Source organism: Myodes glareolus, chromosome 14 (assembly GCF_982192425.1).
Source record: "Myodes glareolus chromosome 14, mMyoGla1.1, whole genome shotgun sequence".
Lineage (NCBI taxonomy): Eukaryota > Metazoa > Chordata > Mammalia > Rodentia > Cricetidae > Myodes > Myodes glareolus.
The window spans coordinates 26,815,240-26,840,884 of record NC_142039.1 but is presented as its reverse complement, the minus strand read 5'-3'; positions in this window follow the sequence as shown (position 1 = coordinate 26,840,884).

Below are 25,645 nucleotides of genomic sequence, written 5' to 3'. Positions count from 1 at the left end.
AACACCTGATATGATTGTCATTATTTCTTCTTGATTTTGTCTGATTAAAATGAGCTTAAAATGGTGCAAGTTTCAGAAGAGTGTTCTTAAGTGTCTTAGAAAAAATGCTAAGATTGTTTAATCTCTAAAGAAGGGTTAAACACACTGACCTAAAGAGAAGCAGTGACAACAGGGAGTAGGCCACATTAACAGACTAACTGACAAATCCCCACTTCATTTTGCCTTGTAACAGTCTTTTGCTATCGTCAGGATCAATAGCATTCGCTAAGGCTGAGTTGATCCTGGTACGATCCTCATCAATCCTGGTGGCTTTAGTGACAAAATCAATTTAGTGACTTGATCCACTTGCTATGGTACAGTTTTCACTTTCTCCTATAAATTTATGGCTAATTTTTACATATTTCAGATATACTATATTTTTCAGACTTTAGAAAAATTTACTCTATATGTCATAATAGAACCAAAATTGAGGGCTCAGATGTTAAGAGCACCTGCTGTACCAGCAGAGGACCCAAGTACTGTTTACAGCATCACGTGATGGGTCATAACTACCCATCACTTCAATTATTGGGGATCTAATGTCCAATTCTGAACTCCAAGGGCACCAGGCATGCACATGGTATACATACACACATGCAGACAAAACATTCATATGTAAAAAAATAAAAAGTGAAATAAATACATCAAAAATTATAAAGAGGTTGAAATTGAGTTTAAATAGCCTATCCATAATCTATCCCTGTCTCCAGTAGGGATACAACAACTCTTAGCACCAAAACACACAAGTTGTAACATCTACAAAGATCTTGGTTTAAAGCTAAAGACATTTCAAAATAAAAGAGGTCATTAACTTTGATTATTTTCTCCAAGATCTAGGAAGTATTCGGAGTCCGTTGGGAACATAAAAGAGATATGAGATGTAAGACAAATAGGAAGAAGAAGCTTGCAGAGTAAAGAGCACCAGAATCTAACCTCACTGGGTAGCCATCACACAGACTGAATCTACCTAATGGAGCTGTTTGGGAATGTTGGAAGTGTGGATACTTTGGACATTGAGTCGCAATGAATTTCAATCAACCACAACTATTAACCAGTGGCAGCTACCATCCCCATCCCCTGCCTCAAGACAGAACATTGTGCACATGTTATAGGATCTCATGTAGACTCACAAAGGGTGTGACAGACAGGGTTACAGACTGCTGCTTACAGGGGCAAAGCATGAGTGAGAGTTATCTTTGCTCATCACCTCACCCAATTTTGCAAGCTCTCCTCGTTCCTAGAGAAGTGACTTATAGGAGATTCACATGACTGGAACCTTCACTCACGTTTGTTCCTCTCCTTTTCACTTCTTGGAAAATGGACATTAAGGACTAAGGCATTCAAAATCATTACTTGTGTGTATTGAGAAAATTATAATTAAACCCCTACCCAGAAAAAATATTGAAAAATCAATGACTGAAAGTTTACAAATCCAACTTATTCTTAGTACAGAAGTAGCTCAAAACAGTAACTTAAAGAAAACTGAAAGTGACAAATAACAGCAACACAAATGAAAACAATATCAGAAAAAAAGAATCATTTGATTTCTAGCTACCACAGTGTTAAATTTAAAACCCTTTTTAGAAGATGTATAAAAAGTACATAGGGGAAAAACATCTATAAAAACTGTCCTTGACATTAGATGTGATGGCAAATACAGTACACAAAGACTTTGAGCCACTTTCCTTAAAGATGCACAAACACATGGAGAAGGTCAAGGAAGCAGCAAGTGAACAAACTGTAAGTATACACAAACAGACTTTCAAAGTAAAAAAAAAAGATTCTGAATCGGAAAATATGCAATAACAGTTCTGGTTTGACTGTAGTTGGCCCCCATTAGCTCACAGAGAATGGCACTATTAGGAGGTGTGGCTTTATTGGAGTAGTGATGTTCTTGTTGGAGGATGTGTGTTACTATGGGTGGAGGCCTTGAAGTTTTCTATGCTCAAGAAACTGCCCAGTATTCCAGTCCACTTCCTGTTGCCTTTTGAACAAGATGTAGTTAGTACCATGTTTGCCAACAAGCCACCATGCTCTCAGCCATGATAACAATGGGAAGAATCTCTGAAATGTAAGAGAATTACCCTAATTAAATGGTTTCCCTTTATAAGAGTTGCCATCGTTATGTCGTTGTAGTTTTTCTCTTTACAGCAACAGAAACTCTAACTAAGACAACAACTAAAATGAAAATCACACTCAAGTGATTCAAAGTAAAATTTGGGCAGGTCAGAGAATCAGTGAGCTTCAAAGCATAATACTCAAGGAACAGAAAGACAAATAAATCCAGAGACACGAACTTGAAAAACAGAACTTGAAGGACCTGATGCTTCTCTACGTGTCAATAGTGGGAATGTCAAGGGGAGAAAAAATAGGAGAGAGAAGAAAGATTATTCAGTAAAATGACAAATCAAAAGTTTTCAATCCTGATTAAAGACATGAGTATAAATATCCAAGAGGTTAAGCAAATCCAAGTAAAATGATACTAAAACCTCACAGTAAAACTCCTTCAAAGCAAGCAGACCAGTAAATACATAGCAAATCTTGAAAACAAGAAAAGAGAAGTTCAACAACACACATGCAGGCCACTCTAGTCTAGGTTGATTCCTTCTCATCAGGGACACTCAAGTCCTGAAGATTGTGAGCCAATACATTCAAAGGCTATAAGGAGAAAAAAAATCAATCAGACCCTTATATGCATAAAACATTCTCTCCAGAAGTGAAAAGATCTTTAGTTTCTATTAAGACACAGCTGGTAGTAAAAGTCAATGAAAATTATACACAATAAAACAAAAAGAAGCTCAAAATCATCTAAAAAGTAGACATTGCAATGGTTCAGGAGACAGTGAGTAAAGAAAGGAGCTTGCTACCAAATTTAAAGACTGAGTTTGATCCCTGGAACTCACACACTGGAAGGAGAGAACTAACATGGTAAAAACAGTCCTCTGACTTACACACACAGACACACACACACATACACACACACGCAATGCCTTGTGTACATCCATATGCATTTACACAAATCAATAAATCAAGTTTTAAAAAACTAATATTTTCATGGAGACAAATCTATAGGTTATTATAAAAGATGGTATTCTCATAATAATGACTTACACCTTTATTTTATATTTCTATATGATTTTAATACTAGCATGTTAAAAAGGAATAAATCTAAAAGCTGATGAGGTTTAGCATTGGTTTATGACTTTTCACTGTGTTTTCTACATAATTTAAAAAACTGGATTATTTAAAATATGCAAATAAATGCTAACACTTTCCCTGACCATAGAGTGGAAGGATTATCATTCAGACAGCAAAGATTCACTAAAATTTAAATTTTTTTAGAAGCAGAAAAACTCATCCTAAAATTCAAGTGGAGTCCAACTTCAAATCTTCATCTGGAGGTCTTAATATTTACTAGAATAATCAAATCAATGTGACGCTGGAATAAAGACAGACAAGGTGAACAATGGAGTGAGATATGAGGCTTAGGAATAAATGCTTATGTATGTGGCCAAATGATCGCCAATAAAAATGTCATGACAACTGAATGAAGAAATAGGCCCTTACATACTATCATGCTGAGAAATTAACTCCAGATGACACAAAGTTCTTATGAGAAAGCTAGGGCAAATCTTCATGACTTTGGATTTGATGGTGAATTCTGAGAAATGACACTGCATGAAAAAACCATGACAGCAAGGTTTTTTCCAAAAACCTATCTAATTATTTAATGTTTACTTATTTATTTATTATATATTTTAATGTGCACACATAAAAGCCTACGTGCGCTTATGTGCACCACATACTTCAGGATCTAATGGAGGAAAGGAGGTCTGGAAAGGTTAGATCCCCTGAAACTAGAGCTACAGGGAGTTGTAAGCCACCACGTGGGCGCTGAGAACTAAACTTGGGTCCTCTTAAACAACAGTTTAAGATATCTCTCCAGTCTGATAACAACAACTCTTTAAAAAAAAAAAAGACATACTGGATTTTGGGAATTTACAAGGCGTGTGTATAAAAATTACTTCAAACTAGGAAAAGAGGCAGCCTACAAAGAGGCAAATAAATACATACCATGAAGTTAAGTCTTTTGTGTACTGTTGATAAAAACATAAAATGGTATGCTGTAGAAGATCATAATGAAGGACTCACATATTCAAATGGTGAATTATTATATGATCCAGCAGCTGTGCTCATGGGTACCAATCTAAAACACTTCAAAACAAGGACTCAAAAAGATATCTGGATACCCTCAGCCATAACAGTATTATCTGTAAAAGCTAAAATGGTTAACTAGCCCAAATGCCCATGCACGAACACATAAGCAGACTGTGAGGTTTGCACAAAGTACCAATTATTTAACTTAGAAGGAAAGGTAATTCCGGGTTGGGTTATAGGTCTGTGGCACAGGGATCACACCGTATGCAGAATGTTGAAAGCCCTGGTTCTATCCATAGCTCTGAAAGAAAAAGCAAGGTAGAAACTCAGAAATGCTGCAGTATGAATTATTCCTTACGATGTTAAGATGAACAGAGAAAAAGCATTCACAAAAAATAAAATGCTGCAGGATTCCAGGTTTGTGAACTTCCTAGAGTTGTCAATAGTAGTTAGTCAGAAAGTAGAATTGTGAGGACTGACAATGAAGCTAAGCGCGGGAGTGTCCGAAGAGCATGCACAAGGTCCTGACTTAGGGTTAGATTCCCCAGCACCTCATAAAGAACATGCCTATGATACAACACTGGGAAGCTGGAGGCAGGAGGATCAGAAATTCAATAACACCCTCCACTACATAAAAAGGCAGAACCTGGGCTAGAGTCCTGTCTTAAAGTTAGGGTTGTTTGATGTGCTAAGCTCCTAAATTTTGCAAGCTGAAAAATATTCGGAAGATCTGCTTCAGAACAGTGTGAATACCCTTGGCTGCATTTAAAAATGCTGAAGTTGCTGGTGGGCTGGCACCCACGTGTATACACACACACACACACACACACAGAGAGAGAGAGAGAGAGAGAGAGAGAGAGAGAGAGGAGGAATGGGAGAGGAAGGAGGGAGGGAGGGAAGGAGGGAGGGAGGGAGGGAGGGAGGGAGGGAGGGAGGGAGGGAGGGAGGGAGGGAGGGAGGGAGGGAGGGAGGGAGGGAGGGAGAGATATAAGCATGTGCATATTGAAGCAGGAAGAAAGCACAGGGATTAGTTCCTTTGTGAGAAGTAAGGTAGATCTGAGAGTGGGAGAGCTTTCTTCAGGCAGTTTTCAGTCCTGACCCCTGACCCTGCAGCCACTGTGGCTGAAGCTCAGAAGAGCTTGGCTGGCAGCAGGCACAAAAGGTGAGTCTGCCACTGATCAAAACTGATCACACCAGCAGGTGTTTCTATGGTGATGGAAATAAACTGGGGATTTAAGGATTACGGAGAATGGAATCTGGACGGCCATAGCAAAGAGAAAGGTGGAAGGAAATATGCCAGACATTAGAGACCCTGTAGCTGAAAAATATTGATTTCTATATCACAGCAATCTTCACGTTTTCTGAGAAGAGACTTAAGCCAAACGAGGCTGTTTCTGTGAATCTTTTAATTTACTATTCTAATGAGAAAGGTGAGCGGTAACTTTCAGGTTAAGGAGATAATGATTTAAAAATTACAAACAAGCTTTATTGATTCCTCAAGGAATCCTGGGCATGGGTATGTACGTGTTCATGAGCACAAGCTTATGGGTGCACGTGCTCATGTGTGTACACGCATGTAGAGACCAAGTCTTAATGTTGCCTGTCTTCTCTGTCGCTCTCCACCTTGGTTTTTAGACAAAGTCTCTAAATTTGGCTAGACGGCATGGCCAGCAAGCCCCAGTGATGAGATTATAGACACAGAACCGTACTCGGCTGGCTCTTTATTATGATCTTTGGGGATCTGAATGAAAGTCATCCTGCTTGCATGCCAAACACTTTTCTGATGAAGCCATCTCCCCAGCCCCAGGAAATCTGTCTATTGAGCCACCCTTGCTGGACTGTCAACTTTGATAACATAGTTTCTTGTTTATTTAATAACCATCACTAAAAGCATTCCGTTTAGTAAGATTTTTATTTTCTTGTTTCTTTTCAAAGTCAGTTCTCTTGTCCATATGATAGACAGAACAGTAAACTCAACCAAGACATTGATTAAACTTTTCTTCCAAACAACGCTGATCCAGGATCAACGCTCTGAAGTGGCAAGTGCCCTTGTAACTATTACACTGGCGCTCAAGCCACAGATGAACAAGATATTTTGAGAGGCACTTCTGTGAAAATAATTTCAAATATCACTATGAAATTGCATTTCCTGAATAAAGAAAGGCATACTAACATTTTCAATTATTTATAAAACGTCCAGGCAGTCATAGAAGTTTCATAAGAAGGATCTAAACTTAGAAGTCTTGCTCAGACAGTACAGCTACCTCCTTCCATTCTCTCTGGAGTGCGTGAAGCAAGTTTCTATTTTCAATGTCTAGTGAGCCATAGAATCTTCTGAGACATGGCATATCATCCCATAATGTAAAATTTTTAAATACATTTAATTAGCAAACAAAATAGCCTGCTAAACCAAAAGGACCATGAAGTGAGTCTCACAGCTAATTTGTTTTCTGCTTGTCCAGGATTCTCCTCTTCCTCTTTCAGTCTGAATTTGAATCTGTCTTGTAGCTCTACTCTGAGCTACGAGGAACTCAGTTCAACGAACACAGGATGACCATTGACCTTCATGTTACCCAAAATATAGAGGCAAAAATGGTTATCAACAGTTCCTATTCATCCACCTTCTACCCTGATGGACAATCTTGTTAGTGTTATGCCCAGATCAGCGAAGTCCCCCAAAAACAAACAAGGAGACCAAGTTCTGTATGTAAAAACAAAGAGCGTTTATTTTATTCAAGTTTACAAACTCGGTTTCTCCGCATGTTCAACGTATTGAAATAAACGGAGAGCCCCGAGCTCAGTTAGAGTTGGTTTTTATAGTAGTAAAGGTGGGGGTGAGGGGTTTCTAAGGTTCAGGACCCCTAATTGGCTGACATTTGTCTAGGGATGTCCTGGTGAGTGTGCTGGCAGGTGGTCCTATCTACAATGGTTAGAATGTTAGGCATTTCCTTTGGATGGTCTGTTCTTGGGTGGTGCTCGGGTAATCTCAGTTTATGGTTCTTTCTGTAACCAGGTATTGTTTCAGGGTAAACTACTGAGACTCAAGACTCTATTAAACTTACCAATGGCTGAGTCTTACTCTGGCAGGTGATAAAGGTTGGAAGTAAAGCATTTCCTTTGAGTGGTCTGTTTCTATTTAGCGTATCATGGCTGGCTCCTACAGTTAGGAACTATCTGACCTAAGTTAAGATCAGCATATGAATATCTGCAAGGCCCATGGCAAAGACAGTCTCTCACTTGGCAAAGACCAGTGGACCTTGGGACAGTGCAGAAAACCGCTGAGCCCACATGACCTCCATGCCCTCTCCTCTCCCGTAATACTGATGGTACACTTGGAGGTTCATGCACGGGGTGTATGTAATTGTTCCCAGACATCCCATTTTTTTTCTCTGATATTTTACCTAAAATTCTTCGGGAAGTGATGCTTCTTCCAAATTTCTTATAGAGAGGCTTAGTCAGGCAGGACCCTTTTGTAGGACGTGGGAATAGTTAGAGAAATACAAGCTAACAGTATGCGAGCGGCTTATGGAAAAATCACCCCTATTCCTATAAATATGGTTCGTTAACTTTTGAAACATATTGTTACTCTTGAGAATATGTGCCTGCGTTTATCACCTTTTGGCTTTGTAAAGACAGGACATGTCTAGCTCAATATTTAGTCAAGCTAAATAATGTTTTTGCTTTAAGATGTGTTTTGATGTAAATACGGAGGAAAACGTATGTTTTTTCTGGAGGGTAATCCTGGAAGGTAGGGTAGACATGCTTGTTTTTGATGGACAAATAAAGACACCTTGGGACCAGCTCTTAGGTGAAACACGTCTGGTGGTTGTAAGCCCCTTGCCCATGTCAGGACCTGAGCTCAGCGCAGTATTATGTCCCTTTCACATTCTTTTTGGAATTGGAAAACTGCTTCCAAAGTGAGCAAAACGTGGATATATAGTCTCTTATTGTAAAAGAAGTTGTATATTGGTTTAAGTACACAAGTGCACACACACACACACACACACACACACACACATCAGCTACCCACAGTGTCCTAAATGAGCTAAATTTGTCATATAAAATTTTGAAGTTGACATGATTTGGTGCCTTAACCTTGCTGCCTATACCTATTATCACTTAGAAAGAATATTATATAACGTTTAAAAAGACAGGTTTAAAGTTTGGGCAAAGGAGACTCCAAACATACTTACCAGAGAAGTAATAATCCAAATAAGCTAGCTAAAAAAAAAAAGTTAGGTTGATCAGACAAAACAACAATGAAAAGGGCCGTTGATGTTTCAAGGTCACAGCAGGGTAACAGGAGCAGAAGTGCGGTGACAGTAACAGCAGGAGTGACGTCACAGCAGCCATAATGGGTTTGCTAATAGTGCTCTTGAAATGTCTACTTCCGATAGGCGCAGGATAATTTTTAATACATTAACCCATTTAATTCTCAAAGCAACATGAGTGTTAATATTATTTTTCCTGCGTTACAATGAAGAAGCCGAAACAATGAGGAATTTACATCTCTTTAAATAAGGGAGGTTGAAGTATTGAACAAGATGGTACTCTGTGTCCCAGCCTGACCTAGAACTCACTACTATGTAGCCTCGCCTGGCTTTAACCTCATGGCTAACTAACCGAGAAGAGGAAGGCTAAGCTCCGGTGACAGTGTAGGAACAGCTTGGGAAAATAACAGCTCAGTTTCTGCTCCTCCTCATTTCTCTTCCCTCTCTAGCCCACAAGTCTGGCTCCCTCCGGGCCATCCTGGAGTTCTTCTAGTTGCTCTGTGTCCTGCCCTCATTTGTCTAACATTTAAACATTTGGAAGAAAATAGTGACCCAGTGGCAGTGGAGGAGTGACAGTATCTGGCCATACTCTGGGGGGCTGAAGTCACAGTTCAGGCAGCCAACTGAATCCCCAAATGACATGATGCCATGTAGGAGGAATGAAGAGAAAATAGCAGGGTCAGCCATTCGTCACTGGATGCCTGCTGTGTCTCTTGTATGGTGCTCAGTTTTATGGAAATGAAAAGAATTAGAAGAGGGCTTGTGTGAGGCCTAATACTTGCCATGGAAGCCTTTCAACCCAAGTTTGATATCGAAACCCTTGTAAAATGTAAGGAGAAAACCAACTATGCAAATTTATCGTCTGATCTTTACACACATGCTACAATATGGGTATATATACATACATGCACACACTAATTAGTAAATACTTAAAAAAAATAAAAGGAAAAATTCTCCATTAATATTACACTGTAAGGTTTTTGGGGGTGATCATTTGCTTGTTTGTTTTTTCAAAATAGTTGAGACAAGGACCAGCTAGCTACTCATGAGATTGAAGAAGGAGGTAGACGTGGGTCTAGGTATTTGAGGCCAGCCCATGCAATACAGGGAGAACTCCATTTCAGAGAGAATAAGAGAGAGGGAGGTGTAGGGAGAAAGGAGGAAGGGGTGTGGAAGGGGGAAGGACAGGAAAGGGAGGAAAGAGGAAGGGAAAAGCTCAAACTCCAGGTAAGGAATATAAAATAACTGTGGTCTGTGCTATCTTCTCATCAGTGCATGGATGCATGAAGGATAACATGCAAGACTCTCCTTGGAAGACAATATTTAAGGTGGTGTTTTCACGATTAAAATTCTACAAGCTGTCAGAGAGTTAGGGCACAGATCGCAGATGCTGAGATGAAAACAGTTGGAACTGGTAGGAAAGACCAGTTATTACACTATATTAGTGTAATATAGTGAAGGCTGTCACGGCTGCAGCGTAGGGTGGGGACACAGGCCATTGAGAGTGTGAGAAAAGAAGCTGCCCTATCCTCGAGCTTTGGAACTAGAGTTCAGTGTTAGCATTTCTTTCTTATTTAGCACAGAGAATGTATTCTTGGGGGCAGGGAACTTGCTTTGAGTTTGAAATTTTCTACATCTTTTCTACAGCTATCAGCTTGATTATTCTCTAAGTTGTCAATTCCCTTCCCCGAGCAACAGATACTGTCAATGCTTCTTTGATATTCCCTCCGTCATGCTGGTCACCTGTTTAGCTGTTTAATTTTTGTGTTCAATGAACAGAAAGCCTGGTGTGTTGCTGTCCCTCTTCTTCATGTGGAAATGCGCAGGAAGGCCATCAGACCGAGCTCTGACTGATCATACAAAGACCACTGGGAGTCTGTACAGCACTCTGGTTTATTGCTCTTGACATGTCGTGTCCATTACACTTAAGAACGCCTTGGTTGCTGCCACATTTTGTTCTCACTGAGCCATGTGAGGGAGCCTACAGGACACACAAGATTACCTCCAATTTGAGACCTTTGCAAAAGTCAGAATTGGTCAGAACGAGCAAAGAGAAATCCAGGGGTCCAGAGTTCATGGGATGGAGCTTTCCAGTTAACCTAACTAACCATGAGCTTTAAATTGAATATGTAAAACATGGATCCAGCTGGGTGGCTGCAGGAGTAATCAGCAGAGGCAGAGGGAGTTCATCCGGATTCATCTACCCATCACCCCATGATGACACTTGAAATCAATGCCTTCCCTTATGAACCAGGAAGCTACATGATTGACAAGTTGGGGACACACATCCTCTTTCTTTTCTATATGTGAATACCATAGTTGAGCAATAAAATTACATATTTGATTATGTCTTCCTTTAACCTAGCTTTTATTTTGGCATAACAATAGCCCTGGCAGCTACTGTTTTTGATTAGACAAAGCTGTAGTTATAGTGATGCCAACTAAGCAAGGCACATTAACTCAGGTCAGAAAAAAAATTGCCCAAGCCCTATATCTTTCGAAGAGTTTTAAATCCCAGATCATTGGTTCACCTCTTCTAACTCAATCACAATCGAGGCATATTAAGCCAATTTGGAAATCAGACTCCCAGTAGCACAATTGTCTTGAATACAGCCATCATCTTGAATGTGAATGACATGATCCTGCAGAAAAGAAAAGCTTGCCACAAAAAATGGTGCCTTCTCCCTGTGGGGGGAAAACTGACATCTGAGTTTCAGATGTACTTAATTAGAACTGCCCATTCAGTAAGGCAGAAAATTAGCATCAGAGGACATTGACAGCAGGAAGAGGAATGGCTGAAACAGGCCGGCAGGGAGTTGCACAAAGCAAAAGAGCGAGTTAGGGAGGCCAACAGGTCTGCAGCTATGGAACAGGGGTCCTTAACTTCACAGGGGCAGGAATTCAGAGTTAACCTAAAGCTGTCATTTATATAGGTTAATCAATCCTCCCTCATCGTGGAAAGGCTCAGTTGCATTTCACTCTATCATCTTAAAGGAGCTTTTGGCCCCTTTATTTTTCATCATGTGGTTGTAAAAAGATAAGCTATGGGTTTGAGGGATGACTCAGTCAGTAACATGATTACCACCAAAGCATGAGGGTTCACACCTCGTGAGGGTTCAACCCACTATGGTCAGTGGTAGCAGATACACTTGTAATTCCAGCACTGGGGAGGTGTAGATAAGCAGATTCCTGGAGCTCACTGCATAACACCTTTAGCCTAATTGATGATCTCCAATTTCAGTGAAAATCTCTGTCTCAAAAACACAAACAATAAAGAAGGCTCTCAATGCCAACCTCTTCATATATATGCACATACACACACAACACACACACACATGTGCACATGCACACTACAGAAAACATTGTATCCACATTTATTTACATACTGGTTTCAGGTATATGTCTCTGTCTGTGTGTGTTTGTGTGTCTTCAAGTGTTGTGTATTGGTGGACAAGTGCCTATAAGTACCCATGCATTTGTGTGTCTGCCTGTGTGGATGTCAAGGGTAGAAATCAAATGTCCTCCTCAATTGTCCTTGGCCTTATTTTTGCAATTGAGTATATCATTAAACCTGAAGCTCATTGACTGAGCTAGAAAGAGTGGCCAATAAGCCCTATGGATTCTCCTGTCTCTGCCTTCCCAATGCTAAGATTATAGTTGATGCAATTGTAGCAAGCTTTTCCTTGGGGTCTGGAATTCAAACTCAGATTCTCATGCCTTTACAGCAAACAATTTAGGGACTAATGTATCTCCCCAGGTCTTGAGTCATAGTTTCATTTCCAGTTGCCATGATAAAAATATCCAGACAGAAAGCAAAGGTGACAGTCTTTCACTGCAAGGAAGCTAATGCAGGAACTTGAAACAGCTGGTCCCTGGTCAAGAGCACAGAGAAAATGAAAGCATACATGCCTACTACCCAGCTTGCTTTCTCTACTCTTAAAAATCCCAGGACCCAAATTTGTGGAATTCTGCCATTTAGAGCGGTCTGAATCTCGCCATATCAATTAATATAATCAAGACAGTTTTCCACAGACATATGCCCAGGCCAACCTGGTTTAGATAGTCCTTCCTTGGCACTTGCTTCCCAGGCAATTCTAGGTTGTGTTAAGTTGACAGTTAAAACTAGCAATCGTACCAGCATATTGCTTTTTTTAAATGTTATTTGATTGCCCGATACATGGCCAGTTCTAGTTTACATTTCCAGAAGCTGCCAACAGGAGTCATGTCTTCTGTTTATCTCTTAAAGTCGAGGCAGGTCATCCTGGTGTGAGACTCCCAGTTGTTGCCACCAAATGAGTCAGTCCATTTTGATAGAAATACAATGCTTTGAACTTTTTAAATGTCATTGACACATGAACATCTATAAAAAAAATTAAGTAATTTAGCTATCCTGTTGATTTGCTCTAATCGTCTCATGAAGAGCTATTTATGAGAGTCTCTTCCATGAGTGAGTACAAAGAAGGCTCCTCCTGACAAGACAACAGTATCATCATGCTTCCTTTTACCTCAGCTGCTTCCACCCTTTCCCACCTGAAAATCTGCACTCAGAGATGCCCTGATATTTCTGCGTCACTTCATTCCTAGAGTCTTCTGTGACTTGTCTGCTTATATACCTCTTGAAGACAACATATTGGATGTGTTGATCAGTTAACTGCATGCAGACATATCTATGCGGAAAGCGCACATGTGCCTTGGTACGCACGTGGAGGTCAGAAGGCAGCTTGCTGGAGTTGTAACCTGTGGGTCTCAAAACTGAACTCAGGTCCTCGGGTTGGGTAGCCAGTGACTTTCTCCACTGCACCGTCTCGCTTGCCCTATTGCTGGTTTTTAAAGGAAGATGTATTCAGTAAGTGTTAATCACTGCAGGATTCACTGAGGGGCGAATTATTTCCAACAGAAAGTAACTTGGACCTCAAGCTTACATCTTCGGGTAATGCCACGGGTCACTGGGATCACACTCAATACTACCAACAGATTAAAAAGTGCCAAATCCCTGTGTTCCTCCTGTGATCTAAACATTTCCAAAACTGCCGCATGAAATGGTAGAAAGGAAACACAAACCAAACAAACAAGCAGAAAATTCCTCCTGGTTCTGGTGGCCCAGGCTTCTAATCCCAGCTATTCTATAGCTGAGACGGAAAAAATCCAAAGTCCAAACCATACCGAGCCCGTGTGGAGGGAGTCAGCTGCAGGTTGAGACACATAGAGCTTGTCTCAAAGAATAGAAGTGGATTGGGGATATAACTGGTTAAATAACTTGTGGAATGCTTTGATTACACACACACACACACACACACACATTTATTTTTTGCGGTAAACGGCTACTGAGACAGGGATAACAGGTAAACTATGTCAGAGGATACATTCTGAAAACGTCTCTAGTCTGGGCCGGAGTGATGAGAAGGGCTTTCCAGTTTCCCTGTGTTCTTTCCATGACAAGATGCTTATAAGCATTGACTTGTAGACCTGAGCGAGCGAGGTCGCTCTTAGCACAGACTTTCATTTCTCACCTACGGTTTGCGTCCTTCGTCCTTCCTGATTCCCATTATAAATGAGCAGCCCCGCAGGTGGGCCCTCACCCCTAGCAGCCTTCCGGGTCCTTGCAGGCCTGGGAGAGCCCCTTCCCTGACCCATCGTCCCCCAGATCACACAAGCGCATTACTCCGGCGTATCAACCATTTCCTGCACGGAAACAGCATTTATATAAAAAGCCTTTGCTCAGCTTTCATGCAATCTAGGTTGCAGACCCATTTCGTAACATTAATTCTCTCCCTCAGCCACGGCCACATCAATTCGGCACTTTACAAACTATTTCAGGGATCCGATTTATCAGGGCTGACAGTGCTGCAAGCTGAAATAAACAGCACTGCCTCAGCCTAGCACACTCCGTGGCTCCTTATTTATCATTATTTAATTCAAGGGCCTAAAATTCTCTGACATTATTAATAGTAAGATGAATCACTGGAAAACTACAGAATCTGTGACCAACGAGGCTGAAATAATCCATTTTGGTGGAAGGTCTGTGTGGAATTGCAGTGTCTGATGGCCAGGCTGGCTGTCATTAGTGGATACGCATGCACGGATGGTGGAGGACGCAAGCCTGAGGCCTCTGCAGACCGGGACTTCATCGCCAATGCTTCTGCTAACAGACCAAGAGCACCACGGGAGGGCTATGTGGAGACAGGAGAGCATCAGTCACTGGATCATTCGCCAGCATCTGTCACTCCATTTTAAACGTATTTTGCACTTTGTTAGCTTCAAGTTTGAACTTGGGTAGGAACTGGGTCTGGAAACCTATTGGATAAGAACTACTTAGCTTCCCCCGAGAGCCATATTACCAAAGGCTCAAATATACTACAGTGTCTGATTTCTCGTGAAAGCCTCGTGTCATCTTTTTTTAGTATTGTTGTTGTTGTTTATTGAGAGGAAAACATAATTTTTACTTGTTTTCTGTTTTTTCCTTTTTTTAACACACTAAGAATGATTTTTTTTCTTTCTCTCTTACCCTCAGGTTCAGGGAAAACAAAATTATACAAGGGGATTATCTCTGGCAGAGGCTAATGGCCTTCAACAAAGCCACAGAGCAGACATAACACTAGAACAAGCCCTCAGATCGTAGGTTTCTCTTTTTTTAAGCCTAGCAGGATACTCTTCATAAAAGCGAAATCTTTTGAAGTGATTTTTAAATGTTATAATTTTCGAGTTGACCCAAGCTCTATCAAGTAGGATTAAAATTAAGTCTTCCCAATCTTAAATATTTGATGGGAAAGAAAGCGCTTGACTTTTCCCAGAAAACCTTCCAGAAGGGTAATTTCTTATAATTAGCTTCAACTAAATCTACAAATCTGAGCCCACTATATTTTGGGGGGCGACGAAATACTACGTGGTCCATATACCTTATTGTATCTTGGACGCCACTCTTTTATTTTTCCTTTAGCAAGCCCAGCGTATGAAGGAGGTTGCTAAAGAATGCGAGCCGGCTGAACATTTCTGCCATCCTGTTGTTTCTTAGGGACAATTTACATCAGACACAGCTCTGTGTTGTTTGAAGTTAGTCTTTCTTCGAGCATGTCCTTTGGTAAAAAATAAATCCTCAGTCTTCCTAAATAAATAACCTCAGTATTTTTTTTTTTACTGTGTCTCCATGTTTTCCTTATGGTCATTCTAAGCTTATTCCAATTAATCAGTATTGTATATGTTTACCTATGATCTATGTAGCATAATGTGATGTTTTGATTCATATAAACAATATAGGATAATTAAATCAAACTAATAAGTATGTCCATTATTTTACCAGCTTACTTTTGTGTGTGTGATGAGAGCATCAGAAATCTATTCTTTTAGTAATTTGAAGCATACACTACTATAACTTTGGTCATTATGTGATGATCAGTTAAACTCCCTCCTTCAGTCTAAGTGAAGTTTTGCACATTTTCAACATCACCTCCCTACCCCCCATATTCTTGTCTCACTGCCTCCATCATCTTCTTTCTACTCTACTTGGACTAGATGGAGTTTTAGGGTTCCATCTGCAAGTCAGTGACACAACGTGTGTCTTTCTGAGCAAGGAAGAAGAACTGACACAGAGTTCTAGCAGGCTTGCCTTGTCTTTTTCAGTGTTCCTCTTGAGGACTACAGAGTCAAAATAAAAGAAAGAATTTTGAATTATTCAAAGTAAAATCTTGCCTATGACCACATGATTTCTTCTTCTAACATCTACCTAATTCTATTATTTTCACTAGACTCTTAATTTAGCATCTCCAAGGGCACTATGGGAAAGACTGATACAATTAATCAGTCCACACATTTACATGCTGTGACAGGGAGTGCTTTTACTAACACCCATTTAGAGAATAAGCAGAACTCTGAGTGAAGGATGAACACCCTGACTTCAGGATCTGAAGTTGCATGGGAAATTGTTGAATGTCATCACCCTACCCTAACTCTGTCTTAGTTTGGGTTTTGATTGCTGTGAAGAGACGTCATCATCCGTGAAACTCATAAGGGAGACATTTAACTGTGCTGACTCACAGTTCAGAGGTTCAGTCTATTAGCATCATGGTGGGGAGCAATGTGGCATGCAGGCAGACATGGTGCTGGAGCTGAGTGCAACATCGTTCAGGCAACAGGAAGTTGACTGACAGTCACACTAATGGAAATTTGAGCAAAAAAGATCTCAAAAGCCTGATCTCACAGTGACACACTTCCTCCAACATGGCTACACCTACTCCAACAAGACCACACCTCCTAATTGTACCACTCCCTTCGAGGGCCTTCTCTTTCAAACCACCACACAATGGGATTCAGGATCTAAAAACAAAAAATTCAGGACTTTTCCTAGAATCTAACAGACTTGAGGTCAAAGGATAATCTGTTTCTGCCAAAACTGGAGGGGATAAGGCGTGGACCTAGGCAATTAGAGCCTATCGGAGCAGAAATCCACTCAGAGCAGAACCATGGGTCAAAAATGTCAGACACTGGTATCCTTCATCCATTCACTTGAAAACGACTGCAATTGCTATGCTACTGGCTTTGTGGGGCCAAGGGCATACCCTGCAGGAACAGCCAAGCAAGGTAAGCAGAAAGATGGAAATGACCACAAAGAGTCGAAAGGAAGTGGTAACCCTTTAAAACTCCATCTGAGCAATGATGCTTGGATGAGCTCATTAAAAGAATGGGCTATGCTGAAAATCTGTAGGTATCTTTCCTTGCATCTGATCAGCAGGACCTGATGTTTCTTACTGAGCTACCTCTGGCCTGTATATTCTCCTTCTCTTAGAGAGGGTTGAGTTAACCTTGCCCTGTACACTCAAATTCACTTATGAAGAACTGAGTTAGCATAGACACTGTCTATATGGCTGTCCTGGCTTGTCTTCTGTTCCTATGAACAATGCCATAACAAAAAGAAGGACGAGGATGAGGAGAAGGAAAGGGATTATTTTTACCTTACAGCTTATAGTCAATTGAAGTGAGAAGTCAGAGCAGGAACTGAAGGCAGGGACCTAGAAGCAGGATTTAGAAGTCATGAAAGAATGCTGCTTACTGGCTTGCTTCCTCTGGCGCTCTCAGCTTACATTCTTGCACTACCCAGGACCGTCTGGCCACTGTTCACAGTGGCCTCAGCCCTCCCACACCAATCATTAATCCAGAAAATTCCCCACAGACTCTCCCAGAAGATCTTTTCAAAGAAGTCATTTTCTCAAAAGAAGTTCACTCTTCCCAAGTGACTCTAACTTATGCTGTTGACACAATCCTACCCAGCATAAGGACCAAATAGGTTGATGTGTCAAGCTGAGGGAAGAAATTCCTCAAGTATGAACATTGCTATGGCTTTAGCTGTTATTTCATACGAATTAGTACTGTTTTTCTATTTTTCTATCATGTTACTTAAGTCAACTCACAAATGAGGATTATAAACAACCCACTTGATCCAGTAAAACCAAAGGTCTTAGAACTGTAAAAAATCTGAGCAGATGCGGTGGCTCACGCTGAAGTCTGAGAAAGTTAAGATCATGAGATTGAGACCAGCTTAGGCTACACAGTGAGCTCTGCTACAGCTTGGGTTATAGGTAAGACGCTGTCTCAAGAAAAACGAGGCTAATTACTATCCCAAGAGTTCCACAGAATTGTTTTTTGCAAATATCAAATATAAATTAAGAACTGAGAACTTGAGTTGCAGGAAGGGAAGTGTAACTCAGTAAGAGAACACTTGACAGACATGGAAGTCAGAAGAGTGGGTTGGAGAACAGAGCGTGTGGCAGGGCAGGTGTGCAGAGGATAGTGACTGTGGAGGCACAGTTGTGTAGAGGGTGGTGACAATGGAGGGGCAGTTGTGAAAGCAGTGGTAACCATGGGATACAGAAGAACTAGCATCTTGCCATCTTCTGTCATGTCAGGTTTCAGATGCTTTTATAAAAGTAAGGAGAGAACAGATACTAAGAATTAACTGCCTCTGTTGCCATGGAAAAGCAGAAATTTACAGTGACATCATATACAGGAAGGTCACTGTTGTATTTAAAACATGCTTTCTTTAGTGGGGACAGAGGGGTTATTTCTAGACATGAAGTGATAAAGTTTACGTTCCACCATTTTTCTTCCATTGTTCTTTGTTTATTTGCTACTATGTCTATCAAGATTCTGCTTTTTCCCCTCAAATGTTGCACCAATGTTAAATTGTGTTCAAAATCAAAAAGAGTTATTTCATGTATTATTCATTCTTCCCAAGTTTTCACCAAGAAAAATGGAAAAATATTTATTAGTGAATTAAATGTTTTTATGTGTGTTCTAAGTGGCAAACTATTAATTTGTGTTCTCATGTAAGAACCAAATTTTCAGTTATTCTACAGTTTTAGGACTCAATCTTAAGGATAGGAATTGCTGAACTATTTTTAAAACCAGAATTGTGATAACATATTTATTTATTTTGTATAATTAAAATATTTCAGTTAATTTAATTCACATACAAATTTTCTAATAAAGGCCATGTGACTGTCTCTTTAAGGCTGTCATTTATAAGAATCATGAAAAGAGGAAAGAACTATCAATTCTCTATTATATCAGCAATATCAAGTAGTTGAAGAGCTCACAAACTTAAACTAATATGAAATTTCTTTATGCATATATGACACATATATGCTATTTATAATATTATATATGTTTCAAGATATTATGGAGGCATATTTTTGCCTTTTATTATATATTATTTGATGTTAATTTCCAAGTAAACTTTTATCAAATAAATTTATCAATACAATTTTTAGCTTTGAAATTCCTCATGTTATAAGGCCCCTATGCTTAATTTCCAGTACTACAAAATAAAAATGAAAAATAGCATTCCTACACATTTAAATTTTTTTACTTTAAATTTTTTACTCTTAAACTGTTTCAAAACGTATTACTGAATTTTTATCATTTTGTTCCCCCATACCCTCTCTTATCCTACATCTTTGATGAAGACCTTTATGTTCCCAACAAGTCTCTGCTACTTCAATGCCTCTTTTCTTCACTGAGTTTAATTAGGTTCTCTTGCATGAATTTGAGTGGGGAGTTATCCACCAGACCATGAATAAGTTACTAGTGGTAACACCAATGAAGAAAATCACACACACACACACACACACACACACACACACACACACACACACCAGCATCTAGTAATTGCCCATAGTGCCTCCATTACTGGTGGGAAGTCATAAATCCCCTTCCCTGCACACAAAGAAATGGTGACAGGCCCAGTCTGTGCAGGGAAGGAAACTGAAGTGTCTGTGTCATACCTTGAAGACACTGTTTCCGAGTGCTGTTCTCTAACCTCTGATTCCTACTTTCTTTCTGCTCCTTCCTTTTGATGTTCCCTGAGCCTCACAGCGGTGAATCAGTGTCTAGTGTAGGGCTAAGCACTCCACACTCATTCTCCATACTTGGGGCAGTTCTGAGCCTCTGAACTAGTTCCTGCCCACTGCCGGGTAAGTTCTCTGGGGACAGCTGAGCACAGTTCTAATCTATGAGGATAAACCCGAGTACTGTGAAGGAAGTTTGACACCTTTGCATACTTACTGATAACGTAAAACTTAATATTCAAAAATTTAAATAATAGTTTACCTTTTATGTATATATATTTTAATTTTATTTGGTCATGCATATGTATCTACATATGACCCCAGTTTTCTGTTGTGCTTTATAGATACCTCTTTGCCCCTCAGATGCCAGATATCCACGCATCTACATGCTGGTCTGCTACAGGCTGTCACCAGTCTTCGCTTATTTCATCTTTCATTAGCACCATCCCCAAGGGAGGTCCTGGAAAGAGACAGGAGGTGCAGCTCAAATCAACCAATTTGTTTCTCATTAACTTCTGAGAAGAGCTGATGGAAAGGGAAGTTGTAACTATTCATGTGGGTGAGGTTTGACCAGGGTCTGTTGATCTCACTTGATTGTGCTCTCTATGCTCCAGGTTAACAGAGAAAAGCTATAGTCAGCATTGTGAATCTCCTAAATTTTATCCCCTCCTACCCCACACTCAGTAAACAGTAAACAGTGCTCAGTTAAAATCACCTTCACTTGACTTTTAAAAAGTTTTTCTGGGAGGAAGAATAATAAAAAGCATATGTAAAGATTTTAAAGTCATTATTGCAGACTTCAATGGTGTCAAACAAATGCATTAGCCACAGTTCATCACTGGAGAATGGGCACTGAGTCCGAATCACCCCAGGCTCTTCGGAATGCTTCTTCTTACCACATTTGGTAGAAACACTAGACTGAAATGAACTAATGGTTTAGCCCATGCTAAACCAGTATAATACACAAGTCTTTACTTCTTCAATCATGTGATTGCACACACTTTCCATTGCAGAAACTTCCATGTGCCCTTGATGCTGGTGACTCCAGGTATGATACTCTCTAGGTCCTGTGGATGGTGAGCCACTATGTGGATACTGAATTCTTGTTCCTAAGGTGACACCTAGTTACGTTCTCCAAAGCCTCTGTTTGCATTTTGATCAGTTGAGAAACACATTTGCCGCATGTTTCTGTGTGGACATGATGTTAAGAACGTTAAGAATCTGGGGGTCCTTTGACTTGAAAGCAGAGGGGCTCTCACGTCTAACCAAAGCTTATCTAACACAGTTATTTCCTTCATAGACTTGTGCTTGGGACAGCACCTCAGCCCTGTGCCTGAAGCAGAAAACTCAACAAGAAAATTAAAAACCCTGGGACTTTAACAGCATATAGCATATCATTTCATAATGTGAATCGATAGAGAGGACCACTTAGTTTCAATTTAGCTTTTTTTAATTGTTCTGTACGTTTCCACAAAAAAATTTTGAAGGTTCCATGAACACAGATGTTGCATTTACAAATGCATTGAACAAATAGGCAAATAATCTAGAATTAAAAGGATTTGTGTATTATCCTTAATGTGACCTCAAATAATTACTGCATGGCCTTGCATAGACAGAGATACAGCTCTGGCTTTCTGATTTCTGATAATTTAGAACTTTAGCGTATTCCTGGATGTGAAAATGTTAGGCAGGGGACTATGAAACATTTTTTACCTGGATAATGTTTGAGGAATGATGTGAATGCTGTATGTTTTGAAATTTCGGTGGCCACACTCGACTTGCCCAAGTTAATGTGACTATTCATATTTCATCTCAACAAAAGTTTATCATGTAGTGCAACTTGGATAAAATCCATGTAATTCAGTAGCTCCCAGAAATAAAGCAGGAAACAGAGAGATCTAGAAGGGGCTCCAGAACCAAGAAGTGTCATTGTTTCTCAATTGTTGAAGAACACTGCTTTCTCTTTTTAGACTTATTTTTATCATGTGAGAAAATAGTGAACCACCATACATATCTTCTAATACCCCCAGGATATATGAACTCTTTTAATCCATAAAGGCACTAACAGAGCATTCACAGCTCAGACTTTGAAGTCTCACAGGGCATAACAACAGATCCCCTTAGATCATCCTCAGTTCTGCAAACAGACAAGTGAGAAATTAGGTATTCTCAATGAGAAAATATAACTTCTCTGGTTTAGTAGTATTAGCTACAAAACTCAGGGTTATTATTAATAGTGGCATCACTTCCCTAGCCCTGATTCCAGAAAGTTTGAAACTGCTTAGAGAACTCCTATGTCTGCACACACAATAGAGACTTGGAAGCCGAGGTCTTTCATGAGTCAGTATTAATTAATGTTCCTATAGCTACAGCTGTTATTTGGTATTCCAGATAAGCATGGGGGAGAAATATAGTTAATGGGCAATTCATTTTCAAATTATGCTATTTTTTACCCATCAATTTGCTTGGCAGCTGTACTCAGCTATTGTCAAGATTCTACCCCCATGAGGTGACAATCTGCAACACCCCTACGTGAGAAGATGTAAGTGCAAGCTAATTGTAAAGCAGTTTCGTCCTCAATGATGTGAGGAATTGAGAACTGAACATGGTTCTGTTCCTGTTGAGGATACGCTATTACAGGAGATGCTCGGGCTCTTCAGAAATCAGTTCTGCTAATTCTTTACTTAACATTTGCCTGGGACTTAATCTCAGCCCAGGTAGGCTGCTTGACAAAGTGTCAATGACTACAACAGTCAGAGAACCAGAGACCTTCAGAAAGACTTGGCATGCTGTGCCAAGTGTCAGTGTAAGAATAGTCCCTCAAACCCAGAAAATAAAGGGGCATTGTCTTTGGAGATCTTAAAACCAATTACAAAATTGACTCACAGCGCATCTCTTTTGTTCCCAGCTTTTCAGGGAATTTCAGTGATATAATGTTTCTTCTGAGGAAACAAATGTCTGTTAGATTGTATAATGTATGTTCACATGTGTATAGACTTCAAACTGGCAACATGCTTTCTGATTTTTTTTAATTTATTCTTTGAGGACTGAGTAGGTGCATAAAGCATGTCTTGATCACATTCAGCCCCCAACTCTTCCCTCCCTCCAATTCTCCCAATAAAGTTTGTGTCCTCCTTTTCAGAAAAAAGCTAACCCACTGATTTCAACTAGCACTGCCAATATTTGCATGGGTGTATGGTCCTCTCCTACCACATACCATGCTCCTAAAAATGCCTGTGTCTGCTTTCCCTAACCACCATCAATTATGAATAGCATCTGAGCTAGGAGTTGGGGTTCCTGTGTGCTACCCATCCATGCTGGGATGCTTACTGGTTTGACCTTGCGGGCCTTGAGTTCATAAGTGCAATGATCCTGCCACACCTGGTAGACACTGTTTCTCTCGTCATCCCTAACCTCTTATAAACTTCCCACACTCTGATCTGGAAATTTCCTGGAGACGTTAGGAAACAGTGTGTGATACAGATGTCTAATTTACAACGGAACAATTCTCAAACACTTATTCTCTGCATTTTGATCGTTTGTGAGTATCTATTAACAAGTGTCCACTGAGGGAAAAAAAAACCCTTCTCTGATAATGACTGAAAGCTGTGTTAATCTACTGGCAAAGACATACATGTTTAGAAGTAAGTTTGATACTAAGTCCATTTGACAAGACAAAACTAGAAATTCACTCCTAGGTTCTATGAGTTGACCAGCCATGAGTTCTTGGTCACGTTATCAATAAAACTGGCAAGTTTCTATTGCTATCTTTAGCTCAGCACTGTCTTTTCCAAGTCATTTGCTCCAACCCCAGTGCTTGGATTCAGCCACACATTCTGGATTAGGAGTCCCTTGGCTCTGAATGTTCCAGCTTCCTGAGACATGCCACGCATAATAGAATGCTCCTGCTTCCCATTTATAAACCCAGACGTCCTGCACATTCATAGATGTAAAGGCTGTATTTAAAAAAAAAAAAAAACAGTGATTTCATAATGACTTTGAAGAAAAAAAATAAAATGAGTTAGTTCAACTGTACCACTCTACAGAAATGCAAATTTTAACTTTTTAAATTTAAAACAGTGGAACTTGGATGATAGATGAGTGACCATATTTCCCAGGCTCTGTATTCAGTCCCTAGCAACAAGCAAATATGTTTACTAGTTCATAAAAATTCATTTTGAGAAGGTAATATTTTGCCTAACAAAAGAATATTTTAGTTCTGACATGATCTATTTTACTAAATAATAAAACGAGTTTAAAATTGAAATAAATCACTGTAAAATTGTTAATTGCTTTGATGAAACCGAAACACAGTAGAAGCAAACCTGAAATGGGTGGTATGATTCAACTGCCTACATTTTGCCCTTAGCAATGTTTGCATTTTATTAAAAATTAATTTATTCACTCCCACCCAGCTAGTCACATTATTATTGTATCAGAATGCCATCCAAGCATTGAAGACCAAGCTTTAAAAGCTGCTGTGGATCTCTTTGTTTCTATTTTCTTGTATTTTAATATTTTTTATCCTTTATCTGTATTAACAAGATATTAAGTACAGAAAACTGAATAAAAGAAAATGTTCACTACATGATAGTTGCGGTTCAGTCTTATTTTGTATAATGATTTTTTTCTTTATTAATTTAAATACGTTTTTAAATTTGTAATGTTTACGTATATGCCAAGTTTGTGCAGAGAAGTACAAGCAGAGGCCGGAAGAGTGCAACAGACCCCTGGAACTGGAGTTACAGGCTGTCGTGAGCTGACCACTGAGCAATCTCACAAGCTCCATAAGGAACATTTTATTTTATTTTATTTTATTTTTTTTAAGACAATGTTTCTCTGTAACTTTAGAGCCTGTACTGGAACTCACGTGGTAGACCAACCTGACCTCAAACTCATGGAGATCCACCTGTCTCTGCCTACCAAGTGCTGGGATTAAAGGAAAGCACCACCACCGCCTGGCTATTTTATTTTTTTTTAAGACCAAGTAGATTTTGCTTATTCAATACATTCTGATCATGATTTCTTTTCCCCCAGCTCTCCCCAGATTCTCCCCACTTTCCATATACCCAAATCCACATCCATTCTCTCTCTCTCATTAGAATACAACCTAAAAATCTAAATACAATTTTAAAATAATAATAATAACAAAATCAGATACAGGTTTAAAATAAATAAACCATAAGTTGACAAAAACTAACAAAGAAAAAGCTGAAGAAACACATAGAGACTAAGAAACACATGCATTCCCACAGAGAAATCCCATAAAAACACAAAACTAGAAACCACAGTATACACGTAAAGGACCTCTAATGTTTAGAAAAATCAGAACCTGACAAAGCATTATGAGGCAAAGAATCTCCAAAACTTTCATTGAGCTCATTTTATGTTGGCCATCTACGACTGGGCCTGGGGCTTGCCCTTAAGAGTGGTTTATATATGCAGTGAGACTCCCATTGGAGGGAACTAATTGTTCATTTACAAACAGTTATTATTTACAGAAAGCTTCAGGATTAGGGATGTGGGCTGTTGTTCAGTTCTTCCAGCTCTGGGACACCATCTGATGCAGATACATGCAGGCCCTGTGCTTCTTGCTTCAGTCTCTGTGAGTTCCTATGTGTATCGGCCCTACTGTATTTACGTCTTTTTCCTTGGGGGTTTTCCATATCCTCTGGCTCTTCAGGATTCCCTGAGCTGTGTGTGGGGTGGGGAGATCTATGAAGAAATCCCATTGAGGATTGAGTATTTCAGGGTCTCTCAATCTGTGTACATTGTCTAATTGTGGGTCTCTGTGTTTGTTCCTATTATAGAAAGATGCTTCTCTGCTGGTTGCTGAGAAAG